This window comes from Acanthaster planci, linkage group LG10 (genome assembly GCF_054643075.1).
Source record: "Acanthaster planci isolate LZ-2023a linkage group LG10, COTS_SCS, whole genome shotgun sequence".
In the NCBI taxonomy this organism is placed as follows: domain Eukaryota; kingdom Metazoa; phylum Echinodermata; class Asteroidea; order Valvatida; family Acanthasteridae; genus Acanthaster; species Acanthaster planci.
Window position 1 is genome coordinate 1,702,650 of NC_141786.1, and position 24,074 is coordinate 1,726,723.

The window sequence follows — 24,074 nt, forward strand, 5'->3', positions numbered from 1 at the left end:
GAGTCAAAAGTGAATGCGGCTTTGGGCATATTCAACATGATGCTGGTCGAGAAAAAAAATATATATCAAAAACCTTTAATACTGTCCTAAAATCGTTGCTTTTATTTTACGGTGTTGCTTTCCTAGGGCTTGGTAAAAACATTTGATAAACATACCCATTACTTTCTTACCTATGGAATATACTTTTTTTAAGAAGTCCCCTCCCCGCTGGATACCCTCAGTGGATTATAGGCCCATTAGTTGTCTTTATTACATCACAAGTCCAAATGGATTTAAATGTATAGGTTAGCTGTGGAGTTGCTGTCGATATGACTTCCACGACAGAGATGGGGACTTTTTACACCACCACTAAGTACGTTTTTCGAGAGGCTAATTGGGAAACAGTTCTCCGTCCCTTCAAAGGAACAAGGTTTACAACCTTGTATTACATACGTAGTCACTGACATACGTCGGTCACTGTAGGAAAATATTTCTTTTAGAAAATACACGCAGTTGGAATATCACCTGGGAAGTATTTGCAAAGTATGTTATACGTGGCTGTCAATGATATCGTTATTTGAACATATTTAATTTTTATTGATATAAAAATAGAGGAGTATATTTTAAAAACGAATAAGACGCTTTAAAAATATCGAAATGAAAAGGGTGTTTTGATGCAATTGTCACAATCGATAAGAAACACTGCACGGCAAATCGAGAAATTTAGAGAACACCAACCCGTAGCACGTCTAAAGTGGTGCGTAATCATTAACTCTACATTCTTAAGATCAATCGACACTTTTCTAGGGAGTATGAAGTCACTAGAGTGGTTTAATAGGTTGTGTCGGCAAATATTTCCCATCCAAGAACTGGCCAAATCTGGTGGCAGCGTCTGTGTAACGCGTCTGGCCGCAACTGGTCACCAGTACCGTCCATCCCAAGTCGTACCTAAACTAGCAGGTATACGATTTGGGACTCGGCCTGACTGGGGAGCCCTAAAACGAGAAGGTGCGTAGCCTTTATCACCAGTCATATATCCTTATTTAATTAACCATGCATACATGTTTAGACAAACTAAACCCGGGGGGCAATTATCATGGAAATAGCGTGCACATATCACTCAAGGGTAGAACGGCTTATTGAATAAACTTGGGGCGAACTTCAGGCTTTGATGAAGAATGGGCGTTGCACTAGATATTCCTGATGTCCCTTGTTGAAAAAGATCACGTTTGTACGGAGGGCCTGCACGGAACCGTAGCTGCCGTCCAGAACCATCACAGTACACGCTCACCGTGACCGCAAAAGGGCGTGGCTATGCCCTGTAAATGGTGACCAGTGACAAAGATTCTGAAATACAGTTAAATCCTTTTGACAAATTGCCTGGGAAGTTGGCTGGTATGCTTACGCTACAGAAGACTTTGTGCCAAGTCGGTAATTAGTTCGCTTCTATTCTTGACCTGCAAGCCAGGCTGGTGCGATCGATACCTAAAACGTAATCTTTTTCACCCTTGCTTGGAGAAGTTATTCCCTTTAACTAATTGTCCCTCATGATTTTATTACATCTTACACGGAGCTGCGGTGAGAAATTTCGGCTATTACGTACGGTGACAGACAAAACATGACTGTCTCTACGACTTTTCATCTAGTCTAACGTCCTGCGCACAAGCCAAAATTATTGCATTCATAAAGGGCCTAGTTGTGACATTTTCTTCAGATATTCTTGCTGAAATTACCAGATTTTGTTTCTTTTTCTTTCTTTTTTGTTTGGTTCTGTTTGTTTTGCCTGTTGCAAGTTTTTGTTTCCTTTCTTTCACCGTTTGCCTCTTGGACTCAGGGTTAGCTTTGTTATCGGTTAGAATACAAACAAAATATGTCAGTAGCTTTTGACACAGGGCATCTAAGCATTAGTGACGAGAACTCCTAACCTGTGATCAGCTACCTGGCCTACTGAAAAAAAAAACAACAACAATGTTTCAGCCCAAGTAAGATAAATAATTGTATGACCTGTAAGATAGGAGCCCCAGGGTTGTCAAAAATGCTACAATGGGCAATGTATTTACTCAAGTTTATGTTTATACAATTATTCATTTATTTACAAGTAATTTGGATTTGTCCCTTTTTTAATCCGTAAGTCAGTTTTTATTATTAGTTGTTTTTTGTTTTGTTTTCCATTATACCTGTAAGTTGCAGATCTCTGCTGTTGGATATCAGAATAAATAAATAAATAAATCAATCAAAAGAAACAATCAATGATTATTAAGTCTCCACTTTGCTCCCCTCTTCACATACTGGTACCCCTCCGTAAAAATCAACAGGCGGAGAACAACCCCAAACTACATCAAAAACACCAAAACAAGCAAAGCGTAAACCAAAAAAGAAAAGAAACAAACAGAAACAAAACAAAAACACTGACGTTTTTATGTCAAGGACTAAACTGCTCAATGACGCATTTATTAGAGTATAGTTTTTATTATCTAAGTAAAGATTATCGAAAATGTCTATCATTTATTATCACTGTGTCAGACAAGCGGTGAAAGATCAGTCTACTTTTTCTTAGAGCAGTAGAATTCAAAGGAATCTTGCCATGAAGTTTTTCAAAACAATTCCTAAACTAATACCATATACCGATATCATAAACTAGCACACAAGTCCTAATTTGGCACGAAAAAGTTTGGTTTCACAAACGTACGCGAAGGTTCATTAACACTAAAGCATTCTCTAGCTGAAGCACGACCAACACGTGTTAAGGTTGACACGACAGTCCCCCGTAAGTTTTGCTTTCATGGAGTGACTCATTCTATTCCTGTGATTGTCCTCGCAAAATGAAACCTCTGTTAAATTTCCCAAGTTATAATGTTTTTAGTTAATACACGTATTGTTATAATTGTCTTCCAGCCAGTATACATTGCTTTACAGTTCTAACCTCAGAACCAAATGGGAGAGCGTCATGCAAGAACACCGATGCAGCTTCATGAATTTTCTGCTCTGAAAATCAATTGTCTTCAGTATGATCGAGTTGGCATTATGAGTTACTTCACCATCATACGCCACGTAATTGATTTTACATATAGTTGACAAAGACGACTGCTTTCAGGTTCCTATTTCAGAAGGCCATGGGAATCCAGTTACGAGGAGGTGTGGCTGTTCACTCTTCAAGATGACCCGAGGAAGTGAAAACTTGCCATTGCAGTCCTCCCTTGCAGGTACACGCATATTCGTGGTATTTTGACACTTGAGCAGTATTTTACGCGATAGCCACTTTGCAGATGTGAGGATGGCTGCGGCTGCAAATGGTGTCATTCCAGTCATCTACCCAGCTAACGACGCAGTTCTCCTGGCCTCCAGCGTTGTTGGGTTCGCCAGTGTGCCAAGCGGTGTAGTCAAACTGTGTGCCATCTGCCCAGACAAAATCGTCGTGTACTTTTGAAGCCCCAAGCCATAACGCTGAATGGGGCGGCCGAGCCGATGTCTTCCACATCGTCAACAGGAACTTGTGTTCGGCTTGGCTGTGGACTGACGCAAGGTGACTTTGGCCGTAACGCGTGAAGAATTCCTGGCAGTGGTCTTCAGAGGCCTGCCATGTCGTATTGTGGCCCATGAAGCGGTAGCAGTTATTCTGAAAACGAGTCCAGAACGGTGGGCATTCGTCGGCTTGGGTCATTCCGAGGATAATAACCAAAGACAGGAAGGAAAGTCGCAACCAGAGAGCCATCGTGACGTTGGACTCTTCACTCAAACTCAGTGCAAATTGAAGGCCTTCTCAAGGAACATCGTTCTTATACCATAGTCTCGGTTAATCGACATGCTGTCTTGCGTTGTGATTAGTTAGACCACAGTCGTAGGAGGTGCTTGGCTGCTTTTGGTACCGCCCCAACACCAATATTTTATATTTCTACATGAAGAAAAGCATGTGCCTATTTAGTCGCCATATCAGATAATATGTGTGATTTGAATACAAAGACTTTTCTGCGTTTCTACGAATGGCCGCTGTTGCCATAGTGTACATTATTGTTCAAAGGTGAAGTGGAATTCTCGTTTCAATGAGATAATAGTTTTTCAACGTTCTTGCAAAATATATAATTGATACATTCGGTTATGTTAGAAGCATTCCTTTCAACCAATTTGCGGGGGGGGGAACTAACGAAGTATGTGTCGTTAAGTTTGTTTCGTAGACAGCGTTTTCACGCATGTTTGTTTTTACGAAATTAAATTTTTTTTCCTTTGGTTTCAGAAAATGTATATTTTAAAAGTTTCATAAAAAAGTAAACTGGGGGCGTACGCATCTATGAGAGTCACACCATGCAGATCGCTATAATGCCGCGCTTACTAGGGCCGAATGCCCGGCCCGGTAACACCCGAGGGCACACAGTTTTTATACCCAGCAAGAAATGAGACCGAGGGGTACCCCCCCCCAACACGTCCAATCCCCATACACATTCCAGACTATTGTTACTTAACACATCCCCCAAGATGTCTGAAAGGAATTCTCCAGATTCCTGCGAGACAATGACCAACACAAAGCGGGGGGGGGGTTCTCTCCGTCGCACACCTTGCTGCATATGTAGTTTTTAGAGGGGGCATGTACTGCAAGAGATTAGGCTGCAGTTGCAAAGCTCTATAAATTCAACGGAGAGTATTCATGTTTTCATATGGGGTGGGGAACACCTGGAGGGACAGGGGCATCCTCTCGCTGGGTCTGCCCCCGTTCACCCCCCCAAAGTCACGCCACTGCTTTTTGCATTATGATACGGCATTGTGCACAGTATTCGGAATTTGATGAAAATATGTCTTGTAAAAACAAAGTTCCTTTCGGCCATAAAATTTCACAAAATGGACCCAGAGTTGTTCTTGTTTCGTTTAACAGCTACAAGACTCAAAGATTGCAGATAGAAGGTCGACCCCCCCCCGTTCTGAGATTCCAAAAAGTAAAAAAAAAAGACAAATCCTAAAAAAACTAAAGTAAGTGCACCAATACCCTTGTGAACAATGTACTTCATGATATGTCATGTAATTTTTCATCGTCCTTTCCGCTTTTCCACAAAAATGACACATGAAAAAATCTCTGCTCAGAACCCCCGACCCCCCAAAATACTTGGATCAACCCCTGGACAGTTAGTGTTTGTTGGGGAACAAGATTACGGCTACCCCAAACTGAAGAATGCTATGCATCACAGGTGCTTTTTTATCACCGATGATCTCGAGGCCAGACATCAAGAGAAAAATAAGGTGAAAGTCTTTCAGATTTTAAGTAGGTCTAAAACCATAATAGGTCGAAGGGAAGTGGGTGGGGAACACCTGTGGGATAGGGGCATCTATTCGCAGTCTGTTTCAGTGTTGGTAGCTGCAAGAGTTACCCGTGCATGTAGTCACGATGGACACCGCGCGTTTATATTTTAGACAACATTATTTCCATTAAAAAAAAAAAAAAAACAAGAAGTGAGGGTAAAAAAAGGCGCGTCGCCGCACCATTTTGGAACCAGATCCTGACTAGAAGCCGGACACTTTTTTTGGCCAAAGGAAGATTACTTTATGACTTCGAACTTTCTTGACCCCAACAAGTGCAAATCAGGTTTGTTGGTTAATGTTTATGTTACACTGTAAAAACCTTGGTCAAAACAGTGTTGGGCATTTGTTATTTCCGTCAACCTTGGTTAAAGCTACCACATTGTTCGTCAGATTTCCGTCACAGTTCGTCAAACATTTACCAATTGGGAAGAATTTGCCCAAAGGTTGCTAAATTGATAATTTTTACCAACATTGGGCAAAATATCTACCCAAAATTGACCAACCTTTTTACAGTGCGTAGACTATACACCGTGGCATTTCTGCCTATAACTGCGAAAAATTCATTGATGTGTTTTGTTAATGCAAAGGGCCCATTTTGGTACAGAGACAACTTACGGTGTCCATCATGCCATTTTCACGCCCAGTGTTATGATCCGAAAACTCCAAACTATTTAAAAACAGTATTTATTCCAAAGCTTGAATTTCCTCCGATGCAATAAAGAAATCAAAGAAGATTGCACTGATATCAGGAACAAATAAACAAGTATGACTTAAATGAGAATGTAACACTAAGCCTGTAAATCGTACGGATAACAAAGAAAATTCCGTCTGGAACTAGTTTACAATGATAAGGTTAATAAAGAATCAAGATAAGATCTTATTTATACAAGATGATCTTACGAGTGAGAGCTTGGCGGGCACTACAGTGAAGAATGCTGGACTCCCCACATGGCTGGACCCCCAACATGGCAGTTCAGTCCTTGACAGTAAAAAAAAAAAAAAAAAAAAAAAAAAAGCTGCATTGGGGGCAAAGACCACGTTGAATAAGAATGACCGGGCTCGAGACGAAACGGCGAGGGCGTGATGACCGTCGCAAATACGGGAACTTGATGCTCCCACAAACTGGAACTGGATTCAGTCCACAAACTGTCTCTTACAGAAAAAAAAATTAAGCTCTGCACTTCACTTGGTCTGGACGAACTTTTCTGACAAGCGTCGCTCCCGCACAGACGACTCGCCACCACAGGTTGAAATGGTGCAGAAGTCAACAGGTCAACGACATTTCCCCCATCAGGAAAGTCAGAAAAAGAGGTTTTAACATAAACCCTATCATCAAAACGTACTCCTTGCAAATTAGCAAATACAATGTATAAGTCAAATTAAAACTCTTACTTGTTAGACACAGAAATACACACCACTGTCAGAAAAGATCTAAACTCTGGACAGAGCATCGGCAATAACATTGTTCCTTCCGGTAGGGTGGACAATATTGACTGGATAAGGTTGCAAAATCAATCTCCATCGATAGAATCTTCGCTGGGTTCTAAGCTTGGTCATCAGCTTCTCCAAAAACACAATTAAGTGGGTTGTTATCAGTATCAGTGATCGTTTCACCGGCACTCGTAATGTACACTTCAAAGTGTTGCAAGGCAAGAATTAAGCCTAATGCCTCCTTTTCAATTGTGGAATATTTTGCTTGGTGTTTATTTAACTTCTTCGAGAAGTAACTGATCGGTCGTTCGACGCCTGACTGGTCATCTTAGAGCAAAATTGCTCCGACACCAACGTCACTGGCGTCAATGGCTATTTTGAAGGCCTTGTCAAACTTGGGCCCAGCCAGAACTGGTTCCTTTGTTAAGATTGTCTTCAATTTCTCAACTGCTGAGTCAGACCAAACAAACTTTACATTCTTCTACAAGTGTCAGAGGAGTAGCAATGGCGCTGAAAACTAGCCAACTGTGGTAAATATCTGAACTTCAAAAAAGCGGGAAAAATACTCACGAGTCTCTCAGGTATTCGAGACGCACGTCAAATTAAAGCCCATTTTATGTTTGTTCATTTTCTTTTCAAATTGCCATTCATTAACCGATGACTTTTGAAGATATTTTTTCCCACGGAAGGTCACCCCCTAAAAGGCTGTCGTGAAGCTCCTAGCCTCCCAGTAAGGTTAATGACTTTGTTATTTCCTTAATATGAACAGTGAAAAGCAATGTCCCTGAGATGGCCGAGTGGTTAAGCTCGCGGTCTTGAGATCGTTAGACGCCGGGTTCGATTCCCAGAGGAGTTCGCCTTTTATTTTCCCAACGCTTGCTGTCAGTCAGTAGCTATAAGAGACGCCAATTCACCTCCGTCAAATACCAGCAGTACCTTAGCCTAGCGGGTAAGCTCTGCGGCTGGCACTGTCCGCGAAGTCCAGGTGAGCGCCTTAGTACAGGTTCGAGACTTATGGCCGACTCGGCGGCCAGGGCTTAGGGGCTTGTCTCGTTTCCTCCCTTGCATGGTCGCTCGAACCCTTTTGGGGGTTAAATGGATGGGCAGGGAGGAAGTGCGGTGGGTCGGGAACCCCGAGATCCCAGAAGAGTCCTATATGGAAGCCGGTAACTGCGATTCGTAGCGAATTTCAGGAGTCCGTGCGCCTGAATGCTTGGTCAACACCGCATAACTTTTGGTTTTTCCCTCACCACATTTTTTTTCACGTCCCTGGGCGCAGAACCCACAACATAATTTTCTAGGATCAAATACAGTGAGCTAAAGGATTGGATGCTGATTTGTTTTCATTTATAATATTAATTTCCTAAATTTTCGACGGTGAAACCGATCCCAACCACATTGGGTCCATTTCTTCTCGGTGTTTCAGTAGAAAAGCTGTGCAGAGAGTATAATGTTTATTATCGGAGATTCAACAGTAAGAGATCCAGGGGTGGCACAGTCGGGCGGCACTCGCCTCCCTATTTTATTGATGGAAAAACATTTCCATTCACTATAACTACAAATCTCGTTCGATTTCAACTGCAGAATAATTTGATTTTTTAAAGAGAAATTCTGACAAATGATACGTCTCATATCTTCTTGGGTTACCCCAAAGCTGCGACAAATACGTTGCATCTGCCGCTCTTTCTAGTAAATGGTTGATCCAACACTGGTCAGACAGGTCTGCCCGAAAAGCACAAGCAGGAAAACTAAAAAGAAACGAACATTCCTTAGTTGCTGGAAATTCAACAACAGAAAAGACAGCAAAAATGCAATGGGTGTCAAATCAGTAAGTTTTTGGTTACGCCATGGTCGCCGGAAAAGGCGCATAGCCCATTCAGTTCCCCCCCCCCACAAAAGTAACCCACGTTAGATTTAATTTTGATCTGACTGAAACTTAATGTTGTCATTTAGTTAATCCGTGCCTCATTGGCCATGAGGTAAGGGTTAAAGCGAGGGTTATGGTCACGGGGTTAGGGTTGGGGTTAGTTATTACTGTATTTTCACGTGGAGTTTGGGTCTGGGGTAGGGCTAGGGTTAAGGTGTTGGGTTTAGGGCTAAGGTTAGGGCTACGGGGTTAGGGTTAGGGGTTAGAGTTATTGTTGCGGGGTTCGGGTTGGTTACGATTAGGGTTAGTTATTACTGTATTTTCAAAATTGAGTTTGGGTTCGGGGTAGGGTTAGGTTACGGTTAGGTTTACGGTGTTATTGTCATGGCTAGGGTTGGGTCTGGGGTTAGGGGGTTAGGGTAGAGCTAAGGTTAGGGTTAGGGCTAAGGTTTGGGATAGGGGTTGGAGTTTATTAGGGCTAAGGTTGGGTTAAAGTTTGTTTTAAGTTGAGGGGGTTAGGGTTTGCGCTTGGGTTAGGGGCTTAGGGTTATGGCTAGTGTTACGGGGTTAGGGGTATATATATACCCCTAATATAGGGCTAGGGTTACGGGGTTAGCGTTATGGGGTTAGGGTTAAGGTTAGGGTTAGGGGTTGGGGTTTATTAGGGATAGGGTTGGGTTAGAGTTAGGTTTAGGGTGAGGGGGATCGGGTTTGGGCTAGGGTTAGGGGCTCAGGGTTATGGGGCTAGTGTTACGGGGTTAGGGTTATGGGGCTAGGGATACGGGGTTAGGGTTATGGGGTAAGGGTTACGGTTAGAGCTAAAGTTAGGGTTAGGGTTGGGGTTTATTAGGGTTGGGGTTGGGTTAGAGTAAGGTTTAGGGCGAGGGGAATAGGGTTTGGGCTAGGGTTAATTCATTTGGCCGAATTTGATGCTTTGTCAGATTGCCTAGTCGTATTTTTGCTTTAACAGGCAACAGTTTTCAACCTTTATGACTGCAAACAAAATGATAACGGTTTTTAGATATGCATTTGAAAATTATACGAATCGTTTATTTACTTGTGAATTCATTACCATGACAAGTTACCAGTTTGAAGCAAATCCTAAGTATATCACCACCTTAGTCCCCACACTGCAGATACACAGACGTATCAACAAGATTAATGCATGTAGTTGTCACTGCTTATCAATTCGTGTTTACCGAAAATAGCTGACATGAAACGACTGAAGTGGAAAGGTCAGAGATGCGCTACATACATGCATATTAGTTAGAGAGGAGGGGGCAAACAGAAAAGGCCCACGCATTTAAATCCTCCAGACCCTTCGATTTGAAGGCATCGGCTGATCAAAGCTTTCTTCAAATTGAGTTTAGGTATATGTGACCGACCCTCGGTTACTAAATTGCTCAGTACAGTTAGCTCATTCCAGTCCTTGGGTTGACGTGTTTTTGCTCAGTACAGTTAGCTCATTCCAGTCCTTGGGTTGACGTGTTTTTGCTGAGTACAGTTAGCTCATTCCAGTCCTTGGGTTGACGTGTTTTTGCTGAGTACAGTTAGCTCATTCCAGTCCTTGGGTTGACGTGTTTTTGCTGAGTACAGTTAGCTCATTCCAGTCCTTGGGTTGACGTGTTTTTGCTGAGTACAGTTAGCTCATTCCAGTCCTTGGGTTGACATGTTTTTGCTCAGTACAGTTAGCTCATTCCAGTCCTTGGGTTGACGTGTTTTTGCTCAGTACAGTCAGCTCATTCCAGTCCTTGGGTTGACATGTTTTAGGGTTTAATTTTCAACAGCAGATTCAGTGTTCGCTCATGCGGGCCGGGATCGAGTGAAAAGAATCCAACATTATACGCGTAACACAGCCATGGGAAATGATCCAAACTCTAAAATTGCAGGGCTGCAGAAATTGGAAAGTCGGAGAGAAGGGGGGGGGGGGTGTCTGAATACCTGCACCCGCATACCTCACGAGCTCACAAAAATATAACACATAATAAACATGTTTAATGTCTACTCTCTGGTATCCATTAAATAAACTTTGGCTAAGCTATCAAAGCTCGAGAACAAATCAAAGTTCCTGTTTATCCTTGTCTAATTGTATACGAATATATGTATTTAATAATGGATGTTCAGGGCAGGGTCCAGGGCAGGTAAACAGTGTCCAAATCCTAAGAGGGCAATTTTAAACCCGAGCACAAAGAAAAAACAAGTAAGGGAGATTGTAAGAGTAAGGGAGCGTTCACAGTAGTAATGTCTTTTTTGCACACAGACCTAGCCGTAGCGCTGAAAGCCACGGGAGGATTATGTTGGTTCATAAACAAATATGAAATTCGCACGCGCTACCAACAAAAACGAGCTCTCCCGACCAATACTTCTCCTCTCAACCAATGAGGGGGTGCTTCTGCTCAGGGTTGATCATAGTTACACAACACTGAAAGCATTAGCCAATTATATTAAGCCACGCAATATTCGATGAACCAGAATTGCAATGCCATAGTATCCTCGCCGGATATAAAATTGCTCGTCACTGCCAATGTGGGTTTCCTGTAAATCGTGTCGTTGGTGTCCAATATGGGTTTCCTGCGAGTCGTGTCGGTGGTGTTCCTAACCAGTCTCACTGTCACCTTTGCCCAGAAATTTCTTGAAATACACTGCCAGCATTGTCCTCCGCTGTGGACCCTCTACGATAGTCACTGTTTCCGTTTCTTTGGGACTCCCAAGACCTTTGCAGAAGCTGACAAACACTGCCAGCAGTTCTTTACTCACGTCGGGCAAGGTCACCTGGTGTCCATCACCAATGTAGCGGAAGATAACCTGATGTACAACATGTGGCAGTCCACCTGTGGTACAGCCTTTGATACCGTCTATATGGGCCTGACTGACAGGCAGGAAGAGGGGAATTTCGTTTGGCTGGACGGCTCGGGTCTCTCCTACACTAACTGGAAGGACGGCGAACCAAATAACACGAACAGAGACGAGAGCTGTGCAGGTTTGCTCTTTGGTCCATCAAGCCAGTATTGGGAGGTCGTCCCATGCTCCAGAGAGTACGTGTATATCTGCAAGATGCCCACCATTCACTATTAAATTGGCCAGAGTGGAAACCACTGACAGACCAAAAGAAACAGACGTCTCACTCAACGAACCTGACTCACCTTCACTTCCAAAACTAGGCCGCTAATTGCTGTTGCGTGAGGATATCGTCTTCGCAAGGAAGTTATCAATAACAGCCATCAAAGTATAATAACTGTAAGGACATCTTTAAGGATATCTATAAGTGCATCTGTAATGCATGTGATTGCACTTTGGATGTTTTAAATAATGCTGTACACATAATTGCATTTCTTATTCCGCTAGCCGATTCGGTATTCTTCGTAGAAATGTTAAAACTGACTATTTCTTTATACGAGCGCAGGTCCCTAGTTTTTAGCGACAATTATAATTATTATCTGTAGGAAAAAAGAACCGACAAACTCTATGTTTTTGAAAGTATTTCACCCAACATGAAACATTCCGTTTAGAATTTGGTTTCTCCCAGTATTATACAGAGCACATCCATGTTCATAAAGAACTATGCCTGAAAGTCACGCAGGGCTCTTTAATCACTTTGAACCGTTACGTCTTTTGATTCAGTCGAGTAACACAGTTTTTGTATTTGATTGTAAATGGAAGTATTTGACATTTTAGTGACGGAAGAAGAAGCGTTGGAATTAAACGTTAAGGTAAAGTGCAATGCATAAAAAAAATTATAAGTAAACGAGCATATTATGTATGATGAAGTCCGGTTGACTGTGTTCAATAACAAAAGATCAACGATCTCTTAGCTTGTCATTTATTTCATTAAACGTCAGTCATCGTTTACATCTCAGCAAAGCATGTTACAATCAAACCAACTCTGTTTTCACTTCAGTTTGTTTTCCGATGTGTCTTTCGTTTTGCATGACTGAACTGGTATTTATCATCTCCCGAATACTAATTGTGCTGTTTTGGTTTCATTATTCGTAAAAAATAGAATGGTGACAACAAAGCATACACAATTCAAATAGAATGAGAACAGGGTGGACAGGTATCTCAGATATTTGGTAAGCACCTGCATCGAGGGACTCCATCAGTATCTTCAAAATTTGGACGTATCAACTCTAACGCTAGGCTAACGACTGCAGTGCGCCTGCACTTAGTCATTTTGTTTTGGAATGATGAGATGATAGATTTCACAATTATTACTGTTTTTAGTATGTGTTTTGTAAATACTGACTGAGACAACAATAGGTATAATGTGCGTATAAACAAAGCACAATGTAGGGCAGGCCTTGTTACCGCGTCTGAAAAGTAATTATAAACAATTCTATCGAATTCCTATATAAACATCACGTTTGACTGCTAAACTGTCTACGCAAAACGTGTTAAGTTTGCTAAAACAAGAGTCTAAATTACCTGAGTACATTTGAAACTGAACAGAAAGAAGAAATTTGATAAACGGGCAGGTGGTCTGGGATAATATTGCAGGCCTAAAACGTATCAGATGCCACACGCTCGCAGGGTCACTCGAGTCTCAACATTGTGCGCAGAATTTGCCGTCTATCTTCAGCATCAAATACTTTAATATTGGTTCCAAGCTTGCATGGACATCTTTTATACGAAACCATGGTGACTGGTACCAACGACATTAACTCATTTTGAAAGAGATTCCAGGAAGGTTTTATTTAAAATGCAGCAAATAAAGAACGTTAATCATTCGACCAATGGCTGACTTTTTTTCAAGTGTATGTAAAAAGTTCTGTTTCATTCAACTGGTGAGTTTCCTGTCAGTTAGGCCTTCGGAAAATATTTAATCATCAGTGAATGCTAATAGTGTTATTTACTTAAACTTATTGAGGAAAACCTTTCTTCTCCTGAAAATTGATATAAACTTATTTAAGAGTCTTTTTAGTTATTTATGGATAAATAAAATGTTTAGCCAGTCTTTTAACAACCAACCTAGTTCTAAATATGGCCAATTTTAATGGTTTAAAATGAACTCCATCTGCTTGCACCGTTTAGGACATACTATTAATTAGGCCCATCTATCGATTAGATCGAGTCACATGCAACTTCACAAATGCCAAGTATTTTGTTAAGTATTGTCCCCAAAAACGTTAGGGATTGTGGTTCCAAAGGCTTTAGCTTTAACGACTTGTCTCACTCTCGCCGTACTGGTTTGCTTATAGTGCGCTTTTAGGCATAGGGTTACTTTAGTAAACTTCGACCCGATAGGCTGCGAACCGGAACACGTTCCTTCAAAAATCACCAAGGGCATGGATGCAAACAAATATGGCGCGGCAATATCGTATTCATGGAAACGAGGTTGCACTCTAGTTCGCCACAGTTACTAGAAGGCGCTATTTGGAAAATATTATTATCATTTTATTCATGCCAACAACGTACATCGCAAAGGGATGGGCACAGGAAAGACAAAAGTAATAAAATCACTGTGGTCAAAAGACCTGTCTCCCCACATTCAGTTGTGTAGACACAAGTATATATTCATGAGTTAAAAAAAAGAAGAAAAAAAGAGAGAGAAATCAAAGAACACCAGAGACACACAGCCCGTTTGATTACTTCTATTGTGATTGTCCTTGCCATAGTGACAGGCACAAGCCAGACACGCAACTTGTCTATCCGAACAGTTACTGGTATATTGAACATCAAACATTATAAAGAAAATGTTTTCCTTGAGATTTCACCAAAATTCTCTCAATGTTTATATATAGTATGCATTGTTTTGAAAAATCACACAAATTGGACTGCCGAATTATATCTCATATATATATCATTGTAAAGTGAGCAAATAACTGTGTCAGTCAGACAACGTTCTAGCTGCATCGGTGTTTATCTCGAGGGAAGAGAAATGACGACGACGATAATGTCAGTGACGTGGGCATAAATGGCAGTGAGGAGGATGAGGTTAGCGACACAGAGCCAGTGAAGAAGAAGGATTTTCTTCAACCTTCCGTCGGAGTACGAAACATCGATTTTTTTTACAGTGGTCAATACATCAACGCAGTTCTATGAGCCCATTTGAAAGAATCTTTTTTCAAGGCAGGTCTAGTGTGGAATTGTGACTGTAATGCAGCATGCGTAAAACTCCGCTCTGAGCCAGGTTCGAGAGACCATCAAGAGAGCTACTCGGAACTTCAACTTAGCAAGGGAATTGGTTGCAGCAAGACTGCTATGCACAATGCCATTTCAACATTTCAAAAAGACGACTCATATTCTAACTAGAAGAGAGGCAGTCGTCCAAGGAAAAATCCCTCAATGACCATGAAATGCAAAGAATTGTTTTGAAGGATCGATCCCAAGTTGTCGAAAGATATAAGCAGCTCTATCTGCATCATACGAAGGCAAATGTGAGTGTAAGCCCTATTGCTCGCCGTTTGAGCAATGACTACTGGCTAAAACCTGCCTGTAAATCCCCTTCGGACTACGGCAATGGACGTGTAGAGGCTAAGCTTTGCCAGGAAGCACGAATGAGTCCTGGCATGTAGAACATTCGATGAAAGTTTTATTTTAAAATGAATCGACGGGGCCTCAGTCTTGACCAAGAACAAAGTCAAAGTTATAGGCTAGCCCAGGAGCAGTTCTGAACTCAGTTCCATAGAAATTTTTTTGGGAGATTGTGAGGATGGGCTTGCTGACAACGTGCCATCAAATATTAGTGCATTTGTTGAAGCTAGGCAAAAGGAAATCTCCGTGGACTACTGCCACCCTCTCATTTCCAGCATACCACTTTGCATTTAGGAAGTGACCAGAAACTGAAACGGGCACACTAATTATTAGACGTGCAGTCAAATAGCTGTGCGTCCAAGATGTTAAGTCGCTTTTGTGACGTCACGCCCCTCCGACGAAGGCGAGGGCGCCCTCCTCCTCAAGGCGTGGCGACGGACGGCACGTACCGGAAGGTCGAGTCTGTTGGGACGGAAATATGCCGGCCCGGTTTAAAACTCTGTTGACAGAGATGTTGGGCAGCGGCAAGTCTGATGTGATTGGCCTGGTGCCTCTTGACGTACCTAAAGTAACACGTGACTCACAAAACAAGACCACTTGTGGCTCGAGGTAACGACCATTGAACGCCTGACTTATATACAACAACAAAATAGTTGCTGGTTTATTCATCAATGCTACTTCAGCTAGTCTTCCACACAACAATACACCGGGTAGTAGAGGGCGCTCTTAATTGGAGGACCGTGACTAGACTTTGCCCTAAGCAGTAAGCCCCACAATTACTAGTCGAAAAGGCTATCTCAGGGTTACGCCACTCACAACTTGTGGTGTTCTTTAATTGACCCGTAGCTCCCATAAGGAACCCTTACCGCACCACAAAACAACCCCTCAACCTACCAAGCCCCCCACCCAACGACACACACACCACTTGAGAGTAGGAACTACACACGCTAACGACCCAATGTACGGGGGTCCTACCTACACCCCCGCTCAGTTGCTTGCTCCGCCTAAACTATAGTTCAGGGTTTTCTACAGCAGGAATTAACCAAATGCAAGGTTCTGCTGTGACATAGTCCTGTCTCGCCTTATATTGCCTCGCAAGCCGCTGACCAAGTGACCAAGCGGTGACTTCTGCAAACCAATCGCCCTATCCAGTTCGTAAGGGTGACGTCACTTCACTTTAAACCACGCCCACGGAACACGTGAACTGCACATAGTGTTACATGCATTGGTCGCCGTTTATATGGAACCATGGAACCGGAAGTTAACGCGCACCTTCAGGAATTGTCCAACGAGAGTTTGCAAATCTTAGCTCGTTTGACTTTGTAAAAAGTCACTTACGAACTGGATACACAAGGCGGAGCGTATGCGCCTCGATCGCTTAGGCCAAACACACAGGTACACGTACCCGCACATCCGCCCTTGTCACTGGGCAGAGCGCCATAATCGTATCCCGCGCCTGTGCCGAGCGCCCTCTGTCGTGTTCACTATGATTGATTGGATTAAGGTCGATTTTTCTACAAGGTTGATTCATTTTGTATGGTTGGTCCTAAACTTTCGCGAATGACTGAATACACAATCCAGGGACTGTGGTAACGTCATCACTAGGAATTTTCAGTGGCCTCCTTAAGTGGGGGTAACGGCTACTGTACTAGCTATCGTGCGTTCCCCTCAGTCACTCCGTAGAAAGCCCAAAGTAGTGCTTACCGCCATTCAAGGGGGCCGTCAGGAGATTCCAGTGAAACTTCAGTTTATTTGTCAATTACTTTCCCTTGAGATTCGTGATTGTCTTTTTGGCTGGTCTCCCTTCAAACTTTGCTACAGACTCCAGCCAAAAGTGTCCACCGATAGTAACTTTCATCAATGATTTCCACGACCATTCATTCGGGACTAAAAAGAACATCGAATAAGCCCAGAAGACTGCAAGGGTGTCACTGATGCGGGAGAAGGCCATTTCGTGAACATTGGGACTGCAGCAGAAGTTGAACAGGTTGTTACGATATTGGGGTCTTCGACAACGCCATCGGACGCCATCGATCCCAAGTCATATTATAATTTCAATTCTTCCAATCCCGGGCTATTTCCAACGATGCCACCTGTTCACTTCAAGATTTGACACATTTCATCAAACAGCACCCTCCACGTTGAAATATGAAGAATGCAATTATGGCATGGATCTTGTCTTAGGGCAAAAGTATGAAGCCTTAACCTGCCAGATAGCACCCAGGTCCAGTTGGGCACCACCGCCTTGGTACGACTGCACAGTTCGACGAGAGACGCCAACACTCACATGGGAGTACCACTGTGCGAACACCCGAGGGACGAGTGGAGGATGGAGTCCTCGCACACTGGGGTTGACGCTGGCGAACACCGGCTGTGGCGGACACGAGTTAGCCACACCTACGAAGTACCTGGGCGAAGTACCATGGCAACAATACGGGCAGTACTTCGTCGATCAGTCTGCATCTGCCCAGCCGTCCATGGGGGGTCTATTGCCTCCTGGGGCGCCCCCACCCCCCGCTACCTAGAGAATGTACCTCGCCGATTCTGGGAGGAACTGCTCCGACGCAAAGAGGTGCAGAGACAGCCAACACCTCATCCAAACCACTAACTGTTTTTTTGGGGGGGGTGTGTGTCCATTTTAAATTGTTAGAAATAGATGTATGGAGACCATTGATTGTTCTCTATTCTCTTTGTGAAAGGACTGTCGGACTCCAGAGTTCTCCCAGACTAGTCGCTGACGCTTGCCGCCTTGTTCGGGGACGAACACGAGTCCTTGAGGGGGGCGGTGTAGCGTCAGCACCGACCGACCGGTAAAGGCCACCAGCATGGAACCACGATGGAGCCTTGCAGTGGAGCCCCTGCTGGTTAGCCCCCGCCCCCTTGACCTGTAGCCTGCGGCACCGGCGCAGTAGGTTTGTTTTCTTTGTTTGGGCGGCGTTGCTAAGGACATGACAGTTCGTGTTTGGAAAGATGAAGGCTAAGTGTGTTCTTGGTTAAATAAATGGCAGAAGACGCCCCTGAAACCAGAAAACCCTGCGTTACCTTGATTTTTGTCAGGTGTGAAAGAACCTATATACGGCACACGTTACAGTATCTATTGTCTAATTGTTACAATTATTACCATACAGGAACCCACACGTGTGTTGACTAAAGTCATTTGCATTCTAACAGATAGGGGCCGGGTTTCGTTTCGCCCTTGCTCGAAATTGTTCTTAACCCAGGTTCACATAATCCAATCCAATCTAGTGAACTGTATGTATAACATTGGAACAACGCAGTACTTACTTCAGCAATACTTCACACTATTGTTTGCCATCTGCTACGCAACCTACCGCTACACGCAACGTACAACACACTCACACACCCAATCTGTACACCGTCACTGGAAACAAGTTATGTGACACGTGGTATCTGCTCCAAAGTCGTGGACAGTGTTTAGCCACCCGCACGTTCGATTGTCCGATCACATAAATTTCCTAAACACCGGGTTTCCTCCGTTCAAAATGGAGCAAGGTTTAGCAGGTCACTTTACTCAACACTGATCAAATGTTGCCACAAATTACCAAGCTAGTAAGCTAAGTAAGTGAAAGGTACAGTCGATCTGTGCTGGAAATGGGGGGGGGGAGGAAGTGAGGGGGAAGTTCATTATAAAGATGTGTATCTGTGTGATGAATCAAGTTCATGCAGAATCTTAGATCGGAATGTCATATTTGAGGCTTTTTCAATAAGTGCAGTGGATTATTCAATTGCTTACCCCTACCTTTGAAAATGACAGGGGGGGGGGGGTTATAACCCCATCCCTCCTAGTATTCATGCGCATTGAAGGATAACATCTCCCCACTACCACGAGGTTGGGCAAAAACATGAAGCAGCCTTGGTTGTGACCAGAAAGTTGGTAGAGTTCATTCCATGGGGAAGGAAACAAAGAACTCATCAGCAGCAAATGGAAAAGTCGCCAGCAGAAGAACAGGTCAATCAGGAAGAATGATCAGAAGCAAAACGGAAAGGCCATCAGTAATAGCGAAGTCGATAAGCAGGACCCGGCCGATTGAAGAGACCGGCGAATGGAATGAGGCTGGACATTCACTTTGAAGTTTTGAACATAACTTCCAGTTGAAAGGGTATGTTCAAGGGCTTGTATTTTTTGTACATGTAAATACCACTTATTTTCGGTTTTTCTTGTTTTGTCATTCTTAATTGTTTTCTTTGTTTTTATTCCTGTTTCATCTATATTTTCCGAAAATACTTTGGTTTGTATAGGTGATAAGTTGAACATTGTATAGGCTGAATTTACGACTCTTGAATTGGTATTTGCTTTTACAAGACAAAGACATATGTGCATTTAATAGTGCAATTCTTGATTTTTTACTTACTATTCCAATGTATCTTTCTCCAAATATGGAAATGTAAACTTTCAGGATGGAAATCAGCAAGCTTGAGGCAACGCAGTATCAATAAGACCTCGGGTAACACAGCTTTGTACAGATAGACCAAAAGGGAAGAAAATTACCCCCAAAATGTGACAAAGCATGTTTACAACAGGTTGTCGATTTTATTCAGAAACTGTTGCCTACCATCTGCTATCCATCCAGGTGACAGGCCTGGCTCCAGGACACGACAAGTAAATTGAATTTTGCTGCTTTTTTACCGATGCTTAATTGGATGAGAATCCAATAATATAATGCAGGTCTTCAGCAAAAGTGCGATTACGAAAGTAAAAGTACAAAATGTAACTACTTTGGTTTAATATAAAATGCTGAGTTCTTGCAGGATGTTCGTGCGTGTAGCTGAAAATGTTTTCTGATTATGGGGCAGGGTGTTTTATTTTTCCTATTTGACCCTATATGGAGGCATCCGGTGATCCCCCCTACATTCCAGTTACATAATGCCTCTCATAGTCATCTTATTACCAAATATGCAATACTGTATAGAATCTATGAAAATTTTGTTTGTGTTTCATGCTCCATTATTGACTCTGGAGATTCATATTCGCTTCATGATGCGATTTCTCGAATTTAAAAGTGTGTAGTTCAGACCTTAGAGCCAAGAACAACGGTGGATGGGAAACGAGATGCGCGAACACCATACGTTTTGATCTTCTGTGTCGTTACAAATATATTATTGCACACATATAACAAGGGAAACAGCAGTTTTACGGCAAGAAAGAATCAAACAAACATAAAAAAAAATAAAAAACAATACAAATATTGTCTTTAGTGAGAAACCGTTGCATTTTATAGAGGGAAGGTAGTGAAATATTCAGAGGGGCAGGAGAACTTGACCGAGACAAATTTTTGCTATTTGAACCTTGAGCCACCATCTTGGGGAGGAGTTGCAAGGAATGTACTGGAGGAAATTACAGTTCCTTTTAGAACGGACAGTTTGATTTTTACCTCAATTAAACCAATTTTACATTTTTACCAAAAGTCTGGGTATACCACTGAAAGAATGCAAACAATTTATGGACATTAGGCCCGATCACCTTCAAATCAAACGCCCATTACAAAGGGTCTTTGTGTTAATTGTAAACGTGTAACCGTTTAAAATAAACACCTTGTGGGAACTAATTGTGTTTCAGTGTTCAGAAAGAGTGAATACTCGATAACTTGTTTTTGTGGCTTGTGTCGTTTCTAAATCTATCAACGCATCAATACGTATTTGCTTGAAAAATAAACACCACAACGTTTGACCATCAAAAGACCAGACACAGGCTAGGACCAGACACAAGACCACGCACAAGACCAGACACAAGCAACAGTGTAAACAATGACAAAGGAATCCTTTTGTTGCAGTTCATTTGAATGGCCTGTGACGGGAATTCAGACTGGAAGTCTTGTGTGTGCAGGCGTGGCATACATAGTGTGGAGCTCTGCACAAAAGAAGTCCACATGATGTTCGGTGTGATGGCGTTGTGTGGACTCGCACACGTCCACACAGTGTTTTTCCCCTCTCTCTGAAAAAACGGTTTTAAAGGCATTTTTGGGGTCAAGGTTAAATGAAGAGGAACATTTCGGAACTCATCATAAAAAATCCAGCTCGAAGGAGTTTTCTAATTGGAGAAAAAGGAACATTTTCTTCAGGTTTCCTTAACCACAGGAGAACAAAGGAATGTCCACACTTTGTATGAAAAAACAGGTATTTATGGTCTTGTTAAGGTCTTAATTGGTTTCGACTACAACACCGGATGACGTCTTAGGCCTAATTGAGAAAACCCATTTCCTAAGTCAGGTGAATGCAACACGTTATCGGTACTCCAGGCCGGCGTTGGCATCACATGTAATTTCACTGACAGTGCGCAAAACACTGGAAAACAATGTCTGTGAGTCCGCACCACACACGCAGAACACAAAGGAACGCGTGCACGTGAAGACCGCATCATAAAGCTCAAGTAAACTTTTTGCATACTTCAGTCTCTATAGGCTATAATGGAGAATGGTACGTAAAGACAACATTCTACATAAATCCTATACAGTGTTGCGTATTGGATAAAATTAAAGAGGACTGTGACGGAAAGTTCTTTTGCTGTGAAAGGAAATCACTCTTTCTTCCCAACATACAAACTAAAACAACACTACTTCAAAAAACCATGAAAGGAAGATAAAACCCTATACCCTTAAAGGTTATGAAAAATTCCACCTCAAAAGAAAAAGCTCAAAATGGCCTTTCATGGGCTGAAAATAAAGCCGTGTGGATTTTATCAGGATATTTCCGCCCGGCTGGGACCCTACACCGCAGTAGACTCACGCCGGATACACAAACTCCATTACTCCCAAGAAAACTCATTTATCATTCATTAATCAGAAAACACACACAAATACACCCAGGCACAACCCCAAATAACAAAGTTAAATGAAACAAAGTAACTAAATTTTCTACTTTAACTTTTATAGTAATCTTTCGGTTGCTACGTTTCATCCAATTTAGCATCGGAGTTAGTAAAGTTCTGCTTTCACAAAAACTGGAAAGTTCAATTTACTTTTGGTGTCACAGAGTCAGGCCCATCATCCGGATGGATACCAGATGGTCAGCAACAGTTTCTGATTTGTAAGAATCGAAGCAACAGCTTGTTGTAAACAGGCTTTGTCCCTTTATTTTGGTAATTTCCTTCCTTTTGTTATTTCTATAACATGCTGTATCAGCTGGCAATCACCCGAAGCCTGACGCATAATAATTCGTTGCCGGAAGCTTGTGTGCTCCCATCATGAAAAGTCACATTTCCAAATTTGAAGGACAGTGTGTTTGTCTAAGTAAGAAGAAATCAAGACTTGGACCATAAACAACGTGTGTATCTTTGACATCCACCAATTCAAGAGTTGTAAACTCGGAGTATTAAGTTTTCAGGTTACCGCCTATACAAACCAAAGTGTTATCAGCAAATAAGATTTAAAAAAATTAAAACAAGGAAAAATTAAACAGAAAGTTGGAAAAGAAACAGAAGTGTCAAAAGCGAGTATTTATTCGTATAAAAGTTAGAGTTGATAATCCCTCCCAAGTGTGCATCCAACTGTAAGCCACGCTGTAAGTAGGTTGATGTCGTAGGATCGTAGCATGGACTACGTTCGGCACACTTGTCAGCTAGACCAGTTTTAGCTTACGCACCGTAGCAGTGGCTTTCTGTTGTGTTTCAAGTGGGTGCGCTTTCATGCCATGCTTACAAATGTGCCGAACGTAGTCCACGCTACGATCCAGTGATACCAACCAGCTTATAGCGTGGTGTATTTGATGTGCAAGCCCCACATATAAGTAGCGGTAGGTAGTCGGATCGGGTGGCAGCGTTAGCTGCCGATTACTAAACGCCGATGGTGAAGAAAAAAAAAGATGATGTAGTAAACTTACACACTAACCCAAATCTAGTGGCTGAAGTAATCTTTGGTATTCAAGATAAAATAACAAGTTCACTGCAACAAGTTTTCCCTACAGTATCCTACATTATTATTTATGGGTCAGCAGAAAAATGTTTGCAAAGCGCAGCATGCTTTGCAAAGCACTATTTAAAAATAAAAGAAAAATTGTCAGTTTTGACGGAGAACTGACAAAAATGGCTCTTTAAATGTATTGTATAGTTCGGACAAGGAATGTTTCTCGGTACATGCGCTTAGTTGTCGGCCTGTTATCCTCAGTTTTATTAGCCTTTGCGTAGTGGGGAGCGAGAGAGAGAAAAAAAACAGTAGTGTGAGTCACTTTTTTTAATGTTTGGGTTTTTCCAGAGCGGTGATAATACAAAGAGGAAATGGGATATTTCTCTGTCTTGAGTGGTCAATCGCCTGTCGTTAGTAGTATTAAAGGTGCTTCCGGTTTTGTTGGAACGAGACGAAATGCAGTTCCCTCTCCTTGATATTACGCAATAAAACACGGCCCATCGCTAGATACGACCCATTTTTTGTCAGCGTTCTTAGGGAGAAATGACCTATTACGTTATTGCTGGTGTTGTTGAATTAATGAAGAAAAACATATATATGTGTATTTATTGTGTGCATTCCCTATTACTGCGGTAGGCCTAAGGAGGCTCCTGAAAGCGCAAATATTTCCCCCATCTTAATAAGTGTTTAAAGCTGGTGTTTGGATGACGATTTTTATAACTTTCAAGCTCTTCATTCTGCAGCAACAACCCTCACCCCAGAATGAATCTCTTAATTTGCGGGAAGCTTTGTCCGGACCTGAAATGTCGTCGAACCCTTCGTATTAGGTGAACATTGTTTGTTCCGAGGTTAACAAGCAAGGACACCAAACAGACCCATATACAAGTACATTTCCGCGCATTCGGAGGGCTCCTAGAAAACTTATTGGATTTTGCAACCAGGACCTGTATCTAATCAGGGACTCGTTCTGTGTTGTCCATTCTCCCAACCAAATATGGGCTGACAACCTCAGAAGCAGATACAGAAAACTGAACAAGGAATTAAGAATGAAATAGATATAACACAAATCTAAATCAACAGAATCAAAGCAGGATGATAAAAGGGTCATGTAATTCATTTATTGGCCAATCGCATCGCTCCACATAATGTATGTGCCAAATGAGGTGCCCATTCCCATCTGA

At 42.3% G+C, this 24,074-nt stretch overlaps 2 pseudogenes; one reads left to right on the plus strand and one right to left on the minus strand.

Moving 5' to 3' along the window:
- Positions 1-3,223: 3,223 nt before the first annotated feature.
- Positions 3,224-3,691, minus strand: LOC110983513 (alpha-N-acetylgalactosamine-specific lectin pseudogene; annotated as a pseudogene).
- Positions 3,692-11,019: 7,328 nt separating this feature from the next.
- Positions 11,020-12,440, plus strand: LOC110983510 (alpha-N-acetylgalactosamine-specific lectin pseudogene; annotated as a pseudogene).
- The last annotated feature ends 11,634 nt before the right edge of the window (positions 12,441-24,074 follow it).